The sequence below is a fragment of the Pantherophis guttatus genome, chromosome 10 (genome assembly GCF_059756535.1).
Source record: "Pantherophis guttatus breed Tessera chromosome 10, ASM5975653v1, whole genome shotgun sequence".
NCBI classification, from domain to species: Eukaryota; Metazoa; Chordata; class Lepidosauria; order Squamata; family Colubridae; genus Pantherophis; species Pantherophis guttatus.
This window is the reverse complement of record NC_142072.1, coordinates 6,913,272-6,932,352: the sequence shown is the minus strand read 5'-3', so window position 1 is coordinate 6,932,352 and position 19,081 is coordinate 6,913,272. Positions and strand designations below refer to the sequence as shown.

The 19,081-nt window shown below is 43.1% G+C and overlaps 1 protein-coding gene across 2 annotated transcripts in view; it reads left to right on the top strand.

The window, feature by feature from the left end:
- SPACA6 (sperm acrosome associated 6) overlaps positions 1-19,081 on the top strand; it is an 83,273-nt gene that overhangs the window by 6,913 nt on the left and 57,279 nt on the right. For both annotated transcript variants that reach the window (XR_015729463.1, XR_015729464.1), the window contains one exon: positions 13,731-13,795. The gene's annotated coding sequence lies outside the window, so the exon portion shown is untranslated. The remainder of the gene's footprint in view (positions 1-13,730; positions 13,796-19,081) is intronic.

Below are 19,081 nucleotides of genomic sequence, written 5' to 3'. Positions count from 1 at the left end.
AAAAGAGAAGGCCAAAAGGTCGATCTCTTCTTATTAATAAACATTGTTTTAATATTAGTCCTCATGTTTGCAAAGGCTGCCAGAGCTTCTCTTCCTTTTTATATTCCTACCTACCGTCTGGGAGTTGCAGGGAAGAAACAATTTAATTGTTGGGCCCTGTCTGCTTATATTATAAAACCTCTCTGCGAGGAGAAGGCTACCTTAAGGATGCCAGATTGTTCCTTTTCTCTCTGGTGGTCCCCAGTTTAGTCCCAAGCACCAGCTTTTTTTTCCCCTCAAAGCTTTCTTGCAAAATAAAAAAGGACCTTAATTGGAAAGGTGGCTGTGGCTGTTCCTGAGCTTGGTAGAGATGCCAAAGTGTTTCTAACTGGAAATTGGAGTTTTTATGGTTGTCTGAAAAAACTGAAGAGGAGGTAATCTGGGGCAAGGGAAAATACTGTAATTAGCAAAGCATAGTCTGGGGTATATATTAATATGATTAGGGGTGTCTAATAAGACTTCCAGTTTTTCTTCTCTGTTTGGGCCAATACCACTGTTAATAGCAAAAGCACTAAGACTTATATACCGCTTTTACAGTGCTTTACAGCCCTCTCTAAGCGGTTTACAGAGTCAGCTTATTGCCCCCAACAATCTGGGCCCTCATTTTACCAACCTTGGAAGGATCGAAGGCTGAGTCAACCTTGAGCCTGGTGGGATTCGAACTGCCAAATTGCAGGTAGCCGGCAGTCAATGATGCTAAGCATGGAACCAGATGGCAGAGACGTTCTCTTGAAACAGGACTTATTGGGGTGCTTTCTTCTGCAGATGCCCTCTTTCCCCTCCTTTGTTCTCCAGATGTGTTGGGCTCCTACACAGCATTCCCAACTTTCAGCTGTCTTGGCAAGGAATGTGGGCTCCAATAACGCTTATGGAAAGCAATGCTAAGAAAGGATGGCATATAACGGTTTTGGTCATGGGGAAGCAGAGGAAACAGACTGCTTGGTTCTATAGACATCAGATGCCTTGTTACAAGCATGGAGTTCCAGCATTGGTGTGATCACTGCATCGCCAGTGCCTGCTCATGTTGGTGTCATTACCTGTTGATGTGGATGAGTTTCCTACACTGGCTAAACATACACACCAGGAAGGCTCCAGGCTCTGTTTCAAGCCATCCCATCCAGTTATTATTAAAGGAGCTGGTTAATACCTGTGGAGAAAGGATTCCCTCGCTTGAGCTTAGCTCAGACACAATGCCCGGTTTCATACCTCATGCTATGCCAGAAGGGGTTGTTTGCGTTTCAATCTGTGTACTCCACATACGTAGCTATTGTGGTTTATAATCCACAGTTTATGACTTAGCAAGTTGTGTGCATTTGGCTAATTGTGATTTATTCTGCAAACAATGGTTTGGCAAGCTGCAGTGCGGGGCCATCCATAAACCTCTCTTGCCTTAAAAACAACAACAACAACAATATGGCTTTTCTGATGAAGAGATTTTTTGCTCAGTTTTCTAAAAAATTTGAACCAAGGTTCCCATCATAATTTTGTTTCCTCCACTGGCAGCTAGCTAACTAATGTTGTCTTCAAAACTGAGTGGTGAGATGGCATTGTTTTCTGGACAGAAAGAGGAAAAAAGAGCCTTATTGTCTGAATAATTTGCAGAAGAGTTGGACATTGGTACTGGCGCCTTATTTCCCATAAGCCAGGTCAGCCTAGTTAAATAGTAGTTAAATAGTCGGCCTAGTTTTTAAAAAAAGCCACAGGATTTTGAATGTAGAAATTGCCATTAACATTAAAATATTGGTAGAGCAGAGGCATCCAGCCTTGGCAACTTTAAGGCCTGTGGACTTCAACTCCCAGAATTCTTCTTGGCTGGCTGGGGAATTCTGGGAGTTGAAGTCCACAAGTCTTAAAAGTTGCCAAGGTTGGAGAACCCTGCTCTATAGCATTCTAGTCAAAATCCAGATTCTTGTGAAGCCGAGAACAAAATCATAGCTGGATATGGGTTTTCTTAGTATACTTCGTTTGAAATAGCATCCTCCTGCCCAGAGTAGGGAGATTGTGTGGGAAGATTTTAAAAGTCAGAATCCACATTTATAAGAAAAATATTCTGGTCTCAGCCTCTCTCGTAAGATCTGAGAAAGCAACAGGGTTTATATGCACCAAGCCATATTGTACCATACCAATACAGAATATATGTAGTTCAGAGTTCAATTGTGGAGTCCTTGATGCTCTCTGAACTTGGTTATTTGCTTGCAGACACATCATTAACCTGATAGGTAACATGACGGTGATGTTATTTGGTCAGGTAATGAGACATCTGAAAACAAGAACAACCAAGGTCAGAGAGTACCAAAGATTCCACAAGCCATACCATGTTTGGTTTGGCTTTCATTGAGCATAGCAACGGTTGGGAAACCAGGATTTAGGGTTTAGCATGTTGTGCGAACTCAGGTGAATCGTGGCATACTCTGCAAACCATGACTATACCAAATATGGCTTAGCGTAGTATGTGGATTGGGAAAATGCTATGAGACTGCTCTATGGGTGATGTAAGCACAATAGTGTGAACTTCCCATGCTCATGCGCAATGTATTGCACAGCGAGTGTCAAAAAGCAAAGTGGTAGGGTGGGCCTTTTTTTTGGGGGGGGGGGGCTCTGGTGACATTTGATTAATTTCTTATGCAATTTTATTTACCCCCTGAAACTCAGTGGATTCTGGGCGGCCTTACCAAATTTTAAAAGAGTGGAAATCAGAACAACAGTCAATTCGGTAACCAAACCTATAGTCTCCTGTCCAGTTTGAGTATAAGAAAATGGCTAACGTGGGTCGAATCAATAAGCCAAGGTGCGGATTAGGTGGAATTAACCAGGTGGATTTTAATGTGCGGAAGATCTATATTTGAATAGGGAGGAAGGTGCAGAATTTCTGTCTTGCATTTGCAATAAATAGGGAAGTGTTTGGTATTCCTTGCCACATTGCTATCCCTTGTCCTGCTCTAGGCTCAGTTATCTTTGTTCCCCCTCATTTGAGTGACCAAATTTTTGGCTCTTTTACTGGCCATGTCTTTCATGTACCATTGAACATGGGAATGTAGTACGTACCATTTGCCCTAGAGAGTGTGGGAGTGCAAGGAGCCAGGATCACCTCTGTGTAGGCCCGTGCTTTTGCAGCCTGGGGCTGCGTGTGGGAGCATTACAGCGCACCAGCCACTTCCTACTTCCCACCCCATCCCCCTGCATTTTGCACATGGATTTTTATTTATTTATTTACCTGTAATTCATTGTCATTCAGCTGTGGCTGTGCGTCCGTTAACCGGCCGATATATGCATTTTACCCTTTGTCTGCATCAGTGGGTAGCACGCATATATAACCCTGCAAATCACTGCATGAGCTTGCCACCTGGCTCTCAGAAGCCTTTTCCTGGCTGCATGCGGGTGTTTCCCAGCCAGCTATCATGCATGCAACACATATACCCTGTTTTCCCCCAAAATAAGACATCCCCTGCTAATAAGCCCAGTCGCGGCTTTTGAGCACATGGCAACAAGGCCAAGCGCTTATTTCAGAGTTCAAAAAAAAATATAAAACAGGGTCTTATTTTGGGGGAAACACGGTAAAATAAATGATAGAAGATAGATAATAGACAAGAAAGGAAAAGTTACAGAAAGAAAGAAAGAAGGATAGATATAGATGATAGAAGATAGATAGATAATAGACAAGAAAGAAAGGAAGAAAAGGAAGGAAGGAAGAAAAAGAAAGAAAGAAAGAAAGAAAGAAAGAAAGAAAGAAAGAAAGAAGGAAAGAAAGAAGGAAAGATAGAGATAGATACCTTGTTTCCCCCAAAATAAGACATCCCCTGATAATAAGCCCAATCAGGCTTTTGAGCGCATGGCAGTAAGACCACAACGCTTATTTCAGGGTTCAAAAAAATATAAGACAGGGTCTTATTTTGGGGAAAACACGGTATATTAATATATGTGTGTGTGTGTGTTCACACACACACAGACGGTTGGGGTGGGGGGTGCTATGGCTTTACTGTTGTAGTATCAGGTGCTAGACTGATTCTCAAGGGACTTTGCCCCAACTCCGCCTGGAGTGTCTGCGTCTCAGCCTTCCCCCCTCCCTCCCCAAGATCCCCCTTCAGGGGTCAGGGAGTGCCAGTGAGACAGTCTGCCGCCATGGCAACAAGGCCTAACACAGGCTTCAGCTCCCCCTTAACCCTTCCAGGCCCAGCCCTCACTCTGCCGTCCCCCCCCTTCCCCTTTTAGTTCTCATTCATCCACTTTGCTAAAATCCGCTATTGCAATTTATTTAGTGGATCCCACGAATGCAGGATCTCTTTCTTCCGTTCCTGTGACATCAGTATCGCCTAACTAACTCTCCATATTGACTCACTAAAGATCTGGATCTTAGTCAGAAATTAGATAGATAGATAGATAGATAGATAGATAGATAGATAGATAGATAGATAATCCCTGCATCTCAGCTTCCAGTTCTCTTGAGCCCTTAACATACACAACCCGTAAAGATACACACACACAATCCCTTTCTGATCCTTTTGTGTCTTAAAGCAGGCAAGAAAAGTTCAGATTTTTCCACCACCTTTTTTTTTTTTTTAAAGGTTAAAAGACCCAAATCAACTACTGCCTTAGAACAAGGACTCTCCAGGGCCTGATGAATTCATTAAAAAAAACTAGAAATATACTTTTCCACCGCTTCCTATTTTCTTACTGACTAGACTTGCTGCAGATAACAATGGAATTCGGACTTTTTTTCTTTTTTTTTTAAAGGCGAAGGGGTGGGTGGGAGTGGAGGTGTCAGATTATCTTTCTGTCTTTACTTCTGACCAGTTTACTTTTCTGTCATCATGGCCTTCAAAATTGGCTAAATAAGATCGCTTGGGGGACCAGCTAGCTAGGCATAAATAACGGAAGCAATCGTTCAAGAGCTGAACCTTGTTTGTTTTTAAATGCAAGAGAAACCAGCAAATCTAGCAAAGTTTCTTTTTGCCTGTCGGTCCGGCAATGGGCCTCACCAGAAGCCATTTCTAGTCCCTGCCTCTTTCTTCTCCCAAATATAAAGCACATGTTTTTTTTGTTTTTTTTTTTAAAGTGTACCTATTTTTACTCTAACAAATGTTGGGATGTCATGTAGAAACCATGGACTGACAATAAACAGCAGCTGCTTTGATTTAAAAGGGTTGTCAGAAGAAAAGGTATGGCAGGAAAAAGAGGGAGGAGATGTGAATTTTAAAATAGCTACCCCTTAAAAGTTGGGCTATGGGACTTTTTAACCAGAAGGAGAACCAGTCCTAACTTAGTTCAGCTCTCGCAAATATCAAGGAATGTGAAAGGTATAAATCCAAGCAGTCCTTGACTTACAACAATTCATTTAGTGGCCGTTCAAAGTTACAACAGCACTGGAAAAAGTTGACTTGTGACTTTTTCACCCTTAACGACCGTTGTAACATCATCCCCATGGTCACCTGGTCAAAATTCAGATGCTTGGCAACTAAACTCATATTTACGACAGTTGCAGTGTCGTATGTGTGGTTATGGGATCCGCTTTTGCGGCCTTCTGACAAGCAAAGTCACTGGGGAAGCTAGATTCGCTTAACAACCGTGTCGCTAATTTAACAACTGCAGTGCTTCACTTACATGTGGCAAGAAAATGGGGCAAAGTTCACTTAACAACTGTCTTGCTTAGCGATGGAAATTTTGGGCTCAATTGTGGTCGTAAGTTGAGAACTACTTGTATAGAGGCTAAATGCCTCTTTCTACAGTATTTTCCAGGTAGATAGAAAAGTGAAAGGGATCTTCACAGGTGTGATTTTAGCAGCGGGAGGGGCGGGGGGAAAGCTGTGATGTACTTTTGTTCTCCCAACAAAGACACAGGTGGAAAGACGCAGTTCTCCTGAAGTAATCCTACAAGAAGGCTTAATGCTCTAGCTTTATTTTTATTTATTTTGTTTAGTTCTATTATTCTTCCCCAGGGTTGGGAAGAAAAGTTTCTGCTGCTGTTCCATTAGGAAGGAATTTCCTTCCTAATTTGTAACACAACAGACTGAAACCAGCAGCTTAGCAGGAGAAAGTTGTGTGCTTCTGAGGCACCTTACAAATCAGCTCAATTAGTTGGTATTAACAAAAGCCCCATTTGCTCTAGTGATTAAGACACCAGGCTAGAAAGCAGGAAGTCCCGTGAGTTCAAGTCCTGTCTCAGCCATGAAAGCCAACTGGGTGACTTTGGGCCAGTCGCTCAGTCTCAGCTCAACCTACCTCACAGGGCTGTTGTTGTGGAGAGAATAGGAGGAGGAAGGTGTATTGGTTATGTTCGTTGCCTTGAGTTATTTGTAAAAAATAATAAAGGCGAGGTACAAATTAAATAAATAAATCCAGAGGGAAAAATGCCTGGTCACTCATTGCTAGCAGTTGTTATATGTTCTTCCTTTATTATTTCAGAGAAATTGCTAGTTGTATGGGAACTGCTACAAGAGGCAAAGGTGGCCCCATGTATCTGTCTGCATATCTATCTATCTATCTATCTATCTATCTATCTATCTATCTATCTATCTATCTATCATCTATCTATCTATCATTGTAAACTGCCTTTAGTCTTCGGAGAAAGGCGGCATACAAGTTAAACAAACAAACAAACAAATAAATAATAAATATCTATCTATCTATCTATCTATCTATCTATCTATCTATCTATCTATCTATCCTGTTTCCCTGAAAATAAGACATCCCCTGATAATAAGCCCAATCAGGCTTTTGAGCGCGTGCACTAAAATAAGCTTCCCCCTGAAAATAAGCCCTCCCCGAAAATATTTAAATGCAGAGCTGGAAATCAGGTAAGAGCCCCATCTTGCTATGTGCACTCCAAAATAATAAGACCTTCCCGAAAATAAGACCAAGCGCTTATTCCGGGGTTAAAAAAAATATAAGACAGGGTCTTATTTTTGGGGAAACACGGTATCTATCTATCTATCTATCTATCTATCTATCTATCTATCTATCTATCTATCTATCATCTCTCTCTCTCTCTCTCTCTCTCTCTCTCTCTATCTCTCTCTCTCTCTCTCTCTCTCTCCTTTATTACTATTTCCCTCATAGTCCTAGAGTTCAGGTTATTAATTTACAGGCTTTTCTAGGATTCATATAAAAATTGCAAGAAAAAAGAACTATAGCAATTACTGTTAATAGTAGTTGATGCTGTTACTGCTAGTATTAAGTCAAATCTACAAGCCAGCTTCACATCTGAGAGTAGAACTTAAGCAATAACTGGCTGTTGGTGTCACCTCATAAGCCACCTTGCTTTCCAGGCATTTCCTAAAAAAAAAAAAAGTGGGAAAGAAGGGAAAGTCGAGAAAGAGCTCGCCTGTACAGGTATTCCTCGACTTAAGACCACAATTGAGCCCAACATTTCCGTTATTGCTAAGCGAAACATTAGTTAAGTGAGTTTTGCACCTTTTTACCACCTTTCTTGCCACAGTTGTTGAATTAGTAACACGGTTGTTAAGTGAATCCGGCTTCTCGAATTGACTATGCATGTCAGAAGGTTACAAAAGGTGGATTACGTGATCCCGGGACATTGCGACGGTCCTAAATATGAGTCTATTGCCAAACTGACTTTTGGAATTTTGATCATGTAATTACGGGGAATGCTGCAGCGGCCGTAAATGTGAAAAATGCTCATGAGTCACTTTTTTGAGTGCCGTTGTAACGGTCACTAAATGAACTGTTGTAAGTCGAGGACTGCCCATATTTGAAAGAGACGCATTGCCAGAGAGCAGGCCCCACCACTAAGAAGGCCCCGTGGCTTTCCTAGTTCCAACCTAGGAAAAAGCAAGGCCTCTCTGCGTAAGCTGAAACTTGCAAGGGGCGAGGCATTTCTTTAACTAATGGGTCGGGGCCAAGGATGGGAGGGGGGTCCGCTTTTTCTACTAGAAGCCAAGCTCCATTGAACATGTCCTGTACTAGTGGTGGGCCAGTCTGGAGAGTGGGCCTTCTTTTGTCTTCCTTTTTGTTCTGTCTCATTCCTCCTCCCTCCCCCCTTCTTTTCACTCGTTCTTTCCTCCTCGTTTCCCCCCCCCCCCACTTCAGAAGAGGCAGTCACCTTTAGCAGAGGTCTGAGCTGTTCATTTGCAAAAGTCCCTCTCCGCTGCCCCACAGGTTTCCCCCCTTTCGGTCCTTTTCCTTTGCCCCCTGCTGCTTCTCCCCCCCCCCATTCCTGCCGGATGTGTGAATTGATCACTTGCAGAAGACTTTCTCTCCCTTGCCCCCCCCCACATCCCCAGGCTTCTTCACTGTGGCTGGTGCAGCCCTTGGAGAAGGAGGGGGGGAGGCTTTTGAGTTACCATCACCACCACCTGCCTGTGACCTGTGCTCCCCCAGCCTTTCAGAAACCTCCTGTTCTCTCAAGCTAGTTCTCCCTTTTTCTCTCTTCTTCTTCTTCCCATCAAGGCTTGTCTGGGGAACGGCCTGACGCTGATGGAAAAAAATAGCCGTAACAAGCTAAATTTTGCACCAAGCCTCCCTTTTGAGTTCACGTTCCTGATCCTTCAGTGTGAATGCCAGAAAAAGTAACCCGGTTAATCTGTTGCGGGGGGGAAAACAGGAATTTGCAGCATCTTAAGACACAGTATGTCATAAGGTTTAGTAGGGCCTGGAGCAAAATTATGGGGCAGAGAGCTTGTCCTGTAATGTTTTTAGGGTGCTAGAAGAGTCCATTACAGGTGGCAACGGTCATATTTATTTATTTATTTTATTTTTATTTTTCAATTTATATACCGCCCTTCTCCCTAAGGACTCAGGGCGGTGCACAGCCAGAATTAAGAACATGAACTACAAATATTAAGAACAATTAAAATATATATAAATTTGGCCCCAAAATTTAAAAATTGCAAACCAATTAAACATTTAAAAAATTTAAAAATTTCTTCTTAAGCCAGCCCGGCTTGCTGAAAAAAGAAAGTTTTAAGGGCACGGCGGAAGGCACCGAGGTCTTGGATTCTCCTTATCTCTGGGGGCAGCTGGTTCCAGAGGGTAGGTGCCCCCACAGAGAAGGCCCTCCCCCTGGGGGTCACCAGCCTACATTGTCTGGCTGATGGCACCTCGAGGAGGCCCTCTCTGTGGGAGCGCACGGGTCGATGGGAGGTCGTCGGTAGCAGCAGGCGGTCTCGAAGATAGCTAGGCCCTATGCCATGGAGCGCTTTGAAGGTGATAACCAACACCTTGAAGCGCACCCGGAAGACCACCGGGAGCCAGTGCAGCTCGCGCAGGAGCGGTGTTACATATATAGGAGCCATTTGCCAAGCACCTGAATTTGGATCCCGTGATCATGGGGATGCTGCGGAGGTCGTAACAGTGAAAAACGGTCATCAGCCACATTTTTTCAGTGCTGTTGTAACTTTGAATGGTCAGTAAATGAACTGTTGTAAATCGAGGACTGCCTGTAATACAATCTGAAAATGAAGCAACATATTTTTTTAAAAAAAAAATCCATGAAGGAGAGCTTAAACTCCCTTCCCTGTGTCTGACGTATGCTGCTCGGATTATTATTATTGTTATTATTGTTATTGTTATTATTATCTTTATTCATTAAATATGAAACTCAGTCAACTGAACATTCAAAAATGCATCACAAATACCATTGACTGGTGCTAATGGTTGATACGGGTTGCTGCCAGCATCCTAGGTATCAACCATCATCATCATCATCATCATCATTATTCAATTTGTATTCATAATATAATTTGTATTGTTTATTCAATTTGTATGATGAATAAGTTACAGGTCAGCAATGGAAAATAAAAAAATCTTTTTTGTCCCTTCTATGATGAAGGAGGACCTCCCACTCTTTAACACCCAACTTAAAAAGCAATTACTCCACGGATGGGTTTCACATATTGTTGCCACCGGTTTGCTCGCGCCTCCGCATCTTTCGTACCTGCGCCCGGCCTTCTGTGCATGCCCCTGGCCTTCTGCGCATGTGCCCGGCCTTGAAAACGTGGCTAAATAGGACAGCATTATGTCTGGGCAGGTGGCGCTACCAGTTCGACAAAACTGGCTGAATACCACCTCTGAATTACTCCCTATTATGTAGATCTACTGCTCTGCACTTCGCTTCATTTCCTTGGCTGGATCTGGTAGTGCCCCATTTGATAAAAGAGAGTGTCCCTTGTGGACCTATGTCCTTGCATTTCTACCCTTCTCACTGTGATAGGCTCCCTCCAATTCCCGGCTGGCCTGTGTCCTCCATCAGTGGTTTTAATGAGGTTGTCTGGATTTTAAGTAAGAATAGTCCTATCCTTCCCCTCATTTCTAAAAACTGAAGATAAATTCTGCAGATTCTCTGCACTTTGGGGGGAAAAAAATGTGCAGAGAAGAGCAACTAGGATGATTTAGACCAGGGGTCAGCAACCTGTGGCTCTGGAGCCGCATGTGGCTCTTTCATCCCTCTGCTGCGGCACCCTGTCACTCAAAATATGTGTCACAACCGCCAATGTGTGACACCCATCGGCATGCAATTTATTGAGCTTTTCAACCCCCGGTAGGCCAACCATGGATAAATCCAAGAAAAGAAAAAAGTTTCAGAAGAAAACTGAACGTTTAATTCAACTACATATGCTAGTTTTGTGGCCGCTCAAGAAAAAGTTAGGCACGGGACGGGTTTTGTGGCTCCCGGTGTTTTCTGTGGGAAACGGGTCCAAATGGCTCTTTGAGTGTTTAAGGTTGCAGACCCCTGATTTAGACTAAAACATACGAAGAACAGTTGCAGGCACTGGGTATGGCTAATCTAGAGAAAAGAAGGACTAGGGGTGACAGGATAACAGTATTCCAGTATTTGAGGGGCTGCCACAAAGAAGACGAGGTCAGCTGATTTTCCAAGGCAGCAGAAGACAAGACAAGAAACATTGGATGGACACTATAATCAAGGAGAGAAGCAACTTGGAATTAAGAAGAAACTTCCTAACAGTGAGGACAATTAACCCATGGAATAGCTTGCCTCCAAAAGTTGTGGGTGCTTCATTTCTGGAGGTTTTTAAGAAGAAACTGGACAGCCAATTGTCTCAAATTGGATAAGGTCTCCTGCTTGAGTGGTGGGGTTGGACTAGAACTGTGAGGGCGAACCTATGGCACGTGTGCCACAGATGGCACGCGGAGCCATATATGTGGGCACGTGAGCATTGCCCTAGCTCAGCTCCAGCACCCATGCATGTGCTGGCCAGCTGATTTTCGGCCTTCCGGGCCCACCAGAAGTCGGCTGTTTCCGGCCTCCGGAGAGCCTCTGGGGGGTGGGGAAGGCCGTTTTCGCCCTCCCCAGGCTCCAGAGGCTTTCTAGGGAGGGAGAAAAATGGGCCTTCCAGTCCCACCGGAAGTCGGGAAGCAGGCCATTTTCAGCCTTTGAGGGGGTGGGGAAAGCCATTTTCGCCCACCTCAGGTCCTAGAAAGTCTCTGGAGCCTGGGGAGGGCAAAAAAACGGGCCCACTGTGCCATCGCGTGCCAAAAGCAGGGAAGCATGGGGGGGGGGTCGCATGCGTATGCGCAGGGGGGGCAGGGCACATCAAATTATGAGTGCGGGCACGCGTGTGACCCCCCCCATGCTCCCCCGTCTTTGGCACGCGACGGCAATAAGGTTAGCCATCATTGGACTAGAAGATCTCCAATGTCTCTTCCAGCTCTATTCTCATTGATTGATGTTTACCAGCTGCATAAGGACAGGTGACCAGAAGGGAGCTTTGCTTTGAAACTGAGCTAGAAGGGCCACCTGTAATGTGAAGCAGAGTGCCCGTAGATGAATGGAAGCCAACAGGCCTTCCTATTTGTGGGACAGAAAGTTGCCCGACCCTAGGATACGATCCCTGTCTTGGTGTTTTAAAAATCCAGATAATTTGGAGATGGAAATTGGTTTTATTCCAATCCAGATAGTCCCTGGGATGAAAGCAACAAGCCAAGCGGGTGTGTTTGTGTGTTTGTGTGTTTGACAGAGGGAAATGCTGATAAAGGTCAAGGATGTGGAGTGTCTGGACTCACAAAGCGAGGAGGCGAAGATCTCACGTTGCCATCTTTGCGATTTTTTAGTTGCTTTGAAGCTCTCTGGGCTGTTAAGTTAATTTCCAACCACATTTTTTGAAACAGCATAATAACTTACAGATGCGTAGCGTTCTATTTGACTTTGCTTTCAGGACTTCTGGACACTTTGGAAGTGATTTGAGTAGAAGAGCTTCAAGCCTTCTACCAGCCGAGTTCTTCCTGCTTTCTTTAAAATAGCCCTGTCTTTTTACACTACAGATCTAAAAGCAAAGCAATTCTTTTCTGGATTGATTTATATATTACTCTTAAAGCAAGACACAATGTTATTTCAGGTTCCAGCAAGGGAGTGGTCCAAGCTGAACGAGGGAGCATTTTCCTTGATTGCAGAACGTAGAGCTTTTCAAGGCTAAAATCAAGATGATGTTGAAGATGCCACAGTACTGGGGAAAGTGTTCATCTTCTTAGAGAACAGATTTTCCCTAAGAACTGAAAGTATTAGATTAGATCCGTGTTTCTCAACCTTGGTCATGGCTGGCCTGGGGAATTCTGGGAATTGAAGTCCACACATCTCAAATCTGCCAAGGTCGAGAAAGCTCTGAAATAGATGGACAAACAGACCAGGTTCAGACATTGGACATGGTCTTAAGGTGATTTTATTTGGGCTTCTTCAAGCTGAAAAGTTTGATGGGAAGGAAGCCACTGCATTTTTAAACCATAGTTTGGATTTTGCCTACAATGGAAACTTAGAAATAGAGTAGAGTAGAGTAGAGTAGAGTAGAGTAGAGTAGAGTAAAGTAGAGTAGAATAGAATAGAATAGAATAGAATAGAATAGAATAGAATAGAATAGAATAGAATAGAATAGAATAGAATAGAATAGAATAGAATAGAATAGAATAACAGAGTTGGAAGGGACCTTGGAGGTCTTCTAGTCCAACCCCCTGCTTAGGCAGGAAACCCTATACCACTTCAGACAAATGGTTGTTCAACATCTTCTTAAAAACTTCCAGTGTTGGAGCATTCACAACTTCTGCAGGCAAGTCGTTCCACTGATTAATTGTTCTAACTGTCAGGAAACTTCTCCTTAGTTCTATACAGGAACATGAGGGAGAAATAGGAACATTTTTTTGGCTCCTAAATGTATACCTTATGCACCGAAGGTACATTGATATGGTGATCTTAAATATTCAGAGACTGAGAAATTCTATGTTTCATTTTATGATAAAAACAGGGTATTCGCCCTTGAGGTTGTAAAGAGAGGGGCTTAAAAGCATCTTCATTACAAGTCTGTTTAATGGGCAGTAAAAAGTCAGTTTTGCTCCTGGGTCTTTAAAAAAGTGAAGCCATTTTTTTTTAATTGAGTCCAAATCCTAATAATTTTGTGGCAGCAGTATGGAATAAATAACTCCTCTGAAAGAGTGTGTTCCCTTTCCCTAACTGTTCAATCTGATCCCTAACATTTCAACACAATGTATGCGAAATGTTCTGAACTTTCACAAAACCTACTTAAATTGTATCAAAAAAAAGTAAAACAAAACAGGGCAAAGAATCAAGCACATGTAACTTCTTTTCTCCCTTTGTGCAAACAGCATTTGGGGAAAATAAAGGGACTTGCTTTTAAAGGGGGGGAATTCAGAGTGGGCTGATTTTGAAATGGTTGAAATAATGGAGAGGTCAGTACTGTAAGCAAGACATTTTTTTTCCTCTCCCTCTACAGGTAGTCCTCGGCTGACAGCTACAATTGGGACCGGAAGTTCTGTCACTAAGCGATGTGGTCATTAAGTGAGTTGTACCCAATTTTACAACTTGTTTTTTTTTTTTTGCTGCGGTTATTAAGTCAGTTCGGCTTCCTTCATTGATTCCGCTTGTCGGAAGTCATCTGGCAATACTGCAGCTGTCCTAAAAACATGCCAATTGCCAAGTGTCTGAATTTTTATTATATGACCATGGGGGGCGGGGGGGGGGACAGGGACGCTGAGACGAGTAAGTGCGAGGACTGGATGTAAGTCCTTTTTTTTCCCCTCAGAACCATCGCAACTTTGAATGATTGTTAAATGAATGATCGTAAGGCGAGGGCTACTTGTTGTATTGTGATATTGTGGCTCCAAGCTCTCAGAATGGGTAGCCCATCATGCTAATTCGGTGGGAATGCATTTCCTGCAGGTGCAGTCAAAAATGTGGGTCTCTCTGCATGGGTACACACCTACACAAACCAGCAGATACATGAGGCTGAAATGATGCTGTGAAGTATCAGGTCCTTGGGTGGGGTGGGGGGAATATATATATATATACTGTATAGAAGATGTACTTTTTTGTCTCCCAAAAGGGGGCGAAAATCTCTGTGTGTCTTATAGACCGAATATTGCTGAAGCCCCGCCCACTCGCCAGCCATTTTTTGGCCTCCTCATGCCCTGTTTTCGGGCCTTTTTCAGGCCTTTTTTTTTTTGGCCCATTTTGAGGCTTTTTCCGGCCTGTTTTCGAGGCTTTTTTTGGCCTGTTTTGGGGGCTTTTTCAGCCCATTTTCGGGACTTTTTTTGGCCTGTTTTTGAGGCTTTTTGGGGGGGCCCGTTTTGGGGGCTTTTTCAGCCAGTTTTGGGGGCTTTTTTGGCTTGTTTTTGAGGCTTTTTTGGGCCCATTCTTTCAGCTTTTTTCAGTCCGTTTTTTTGGAAAGAATGGGCCAAAAAAAGCCTTAAAAAACGGGCCAAAAAAAGACTAGGAAAAGGCCCCAAAAAAGGAAGGCCAAAAACTTTTTTTTGTTGTTTTCCTCTTCTAAATTTAGGTGCGTCTTATAGTCCGAAAAATACGGTATATATTTATGGTAGGCAGGAAAGCAGAAAGGACTAGCAAAATTGTCGGCTTCATCCTGCTGTACTTGTTGCAGTTCCCGAACGTAATTAGATGCTTGCACCAAAGAAGAGCTATGTGTCCTGAGGATGGACAGAAAGTTGGCATTTGTGCAACCCATAGGACAGGGGTCAGCAACCTGCGACTCTGGAGCCACATGTGGCTCTTTCACCCCTCTGCTGCGGCTCCCTGTCACTCAAAATATGCGTCACAACAACCAATGTGCGACACCCGCCGGCACGCAATTTGTTGAGCTTTTCAACCCCTGGTAGGCCAACCATGGATAAATCCAAGAAAAGAAAAGTTTCAGAAGAAAACTGAACGTTTAATTCAACTACATATGCTAGTTTTGTGGCCGCTCAAGAAATAGGCATGGGAAGGGTTTTGTGGCTCCCGGTGTTTTCTTTTCTGTGGGAAACAGGTCCAAATGGCTCTCTTGAATGTTTAAAGTTGCAGACCCCTGGTTTAACCCTACGTGATTCTATAAACACTGTGACCCCAATGCAGGTAATTCTCAATTTACAACAGTTTATTTAGTGACCTGTCAAAGTTACAACGGCACTGAAAAAGTAACTTAGGATCGTTTTTCACATTTACGACCGTAGCATCATCCCCAAGGTCACATGATCAAAATTCAGGTTTATGATTGTTGCATTGTCCCTGGGATCATGTGATCAGCTTTTTGCAATCACATGATGACAAAGTCTATGAGGAAGCCAGATTCACTTAACAACCTTGCTACTAACGGAACAATTGGACCAATTTGCTTAACAACTGTGGCAAGGAAAGTCATAAGACAGAACTCACTTGACAGATGTTTCGCTTACCAACATAAATTTTGGGCTCAATTGTGATCGTAAGTCGAGGACTACCTGTATTTCAGTCACTCAAACTGCTACTGACTTAGCTTCTCAGATCCTTCAAGAGCACAGGGGTTTCTACTTTTCTTATTTCCAGTTGGAAAAATAGCGACTCCAGCTATGTTCTACGCCACTTAAGAAATAAAATTTCTTAAGGCACTGCACAAGGATTATAGTGGTGGGTTTTCGGGTACAAATTAGCCACTTCTAATCAAAAGATACAGCTTTCACGAGATTCCAGATATTAAGCAAAGTGTGGAACAGACCATCTGCTCTATGGTTTTTTTTCTACTTCAGAACTTGTTTGAAGCATGTAGCAGGATAACATGGAAATTTTCAAGCATAGGCACATCATAAAGATTGCAAAAGGAAAGAACTGATCTAGAGACCTGATGGGGAGAAATGATCTTGTACTAAAGATTCTTCCTTTTACTGCTTTTCATAAGTAAATGAACCCAGTGAAGATTTCACTCTAACTTGAATGGTGACCCGTTCCACAAACCCAACTTCATGAATTTCCCCCCCTTTTTTGTTGTTGTTGTTGTTATTTTGCCTACCTGGACCAGTGAAATCACAGAGAAAAAGCAGAAAAGCCCACACATTACTCATAAACATGGATAACATCATAAAAGTAATCCCAGGTTAATGTTAAGCCAGGGGTGGGCAACTATAGCCCTTTTACGCTCTGTGGACTCTGCAGACTTCAACTCCCAGAATTCCTGAGCTCAGGAATTCTGGGAGTTGAAGTCTATGGGTCATAAAGAGGCCGTAGTTGTCCAACTCTCTGTTGAGCAGTTATGGTTCATGAGCTTCATAGGCAACCAGAAGGGAGGTAGAAATGTAAGGATAGCTCAACATACAAGTCCTGCTTGCAAACAGTGCCTTGTTGTATCACCAGTTTGCATTATAAAGATATAAGAGTGTTTTTGTGTTTCGATATCTAAGGGGGCTGCCACAAAGAAGAGGGGGTCAAGCTATTCTCCAAAACACCTGAAGGCAGGACAGGAAGCAACGGATGGAAACTAATCAAGGAGAGAACCAACCTAGAACTAAGGAGAAATTTCCAGACAGTGAGAACAATTAACCAGTGGAACGACTTGCCTCCAGAAAACGTGGGCGCTCCAACACTGGAAGTTTTTAAGAAGAGGTTACACATTCATTTGTCTGAACTGCTATAGGGTTTCTGGCTTTGAGCGGTGGGTTGGACTAGAAGACCTCCAAGGTCCCTTCCAACTCTGTTGTTATTAAGAAGCTGCATGTGGTAGGCCACATATTTCCTCTTCGAGTTTCTTTATTCCTTCGTTTTTTAATTGTGCGTGAGATCATGGCCTCAAACTTCACTGTGCTCCATGATTTATTTTTTTTTAAAAAAAAAGAATGGGAACATTTTTAAAAAAATAATAATTGCACTTTAACGCGTTCAAGATAAAACTGTCTTTCAAATGTTGCAGGATTGTGGATGTTTCAGATTTTGGGGTTGGGGGCTTTTTAGGAGGGTTCCTGGCATTCTTCTCATCCTATGGCAGGGGTCGGCAACCTTAAACACTCAAAGAGCCACAAAGGTCCTAACCGGAAGCCCCCCCATTCAATTCTGGAGCCGACCGGAAGTCCAGTTCCTCAACCATAGAGTCTCCTCCTAGCACAATGTCCTTTTTCTTCTACCTGTCCTAACCGAAAGCCCTATCAATTGTGGAGCCAACCGGCAACAGGGAGCCGCAGCAGAGGGATGGAAGAGCCACATGCGGCTCCAGAGCCACAGGTTGCTGACCCCTGGGTTAAACAGAGCCAAGATGCATAGCTCTTACGTGCTTTGACGAAATTCACCTTTTAGTGCATCAGATGCTTCAAGCAAACAGCGAACGCATGGTTAACAGCGTATCTCAATTCCTTTGTGAACTTGCCTTCTTTTCTGCAGGAATGGCTCAACAAGGACTCGATCAGAGGTGGGTTTCACATAATTTTACCACCAGTTTGCTGCTCACCGAAAATGTGAGCGCGCACGCTCGCGTCCCTTGTGTATGCGCCTTCCGCATATGCGCCCAGCCTTCCGCGCACTTTGCTCATGCGCGCGGCTTGCACGCATGCACACGGCTTAGAAAACGTGGCTAAATAGGGCGGCATAGCGCCGGGACGGATGGGCACCCACAGGTCGCCACTACCGGTTTGCCCAAACCGGCTGAATACCACCACTGGACTCGATGTAGGTGAGGCATGTGATCCCCAAGTCAAGTATGATTTCTAGGATAAACTCATAGAACAGGGCTATTTCTTTTGCCAAACCTCTTTGAAAGTCTACTGAAAGCTATGGACCCCTTCTCAGGAAAGCATGTTTCAATGCATAATTATTATTATTATTATTTTAAAAAAACATAGATTATATTACAAAGGAAACCAATTATGCTCAAATACAGCCATCAAAATATTAATGGATTATGTGGATATTTGGTACAAAAGAACCTTTGAAATGCAAATTGTTGACTGTATCCATTACACACTTTTCAGCAGGGGAAAAAGGAACTTTATTGTAACTAAATGTGTTCTGGTTTGGGTTGTTTGTTTTTAAGTCTTAATAATTTTAGGTGGTGAGATTTATTGAAATTAACAAAGATTTTTGGAGTCTAGAGACCACAAATTGCTTACTTGCTTACATGCGTTATTGAATGAAAAGCTAAATTTTAGTTAAACGTTAATAAAAATAAAGTTGTAATCTTTTTCTAATCCAGGTTCAAAACCTCAAGAGATCTGTTCAAAGACCCTCAATGGGTTTTTGGAATCCAGAATAAGAATCTCTACTACAGGTAATCCTCGATTTACGACCACAATTGAGCCCAAAATTTCTGTTGTTAAGCCAGGCTGTTAATTACATTTTGTCCCGTTTTGCCTTTCTTGCCATAGTCGTTAAGTGAATCACTGCAGTTCTTAAGTTAGTAACACGGTTGTTAAGTGAATCTGACTTCCCCACTGGCTTTGCTTGTCTGAAGGTTGCAAAAGGGGATCACATGATCCCGGGATACTGTAACCGTCATAAATAAGTGCCAGTTGCCCGAATTTTGATCACGTGACAAGCAAAATCAATGGGGAATCCATATTCACTCAACAACCGTGTTACTAACTTAGCAGCTGCTGTGATTCATCTGACAACTGTGGAAGAAAAGGTCGTAAAATGGGGCAAAGTTTACTTAACAACTGTCTTGCTTAGCAACAGAAGGGTTGGGCTCAATTGTGGTCGTAGGTCTACTTACTACCTGTATGTGACTACAGGGCTGGGGTGCTTGAATGTGGATTATACATTGGTATTTGAATGTGGATCATAAGTCCCTTTTTCAGGCTCCATCCTAACTTTGAACAGTCGCTAATACCGGTC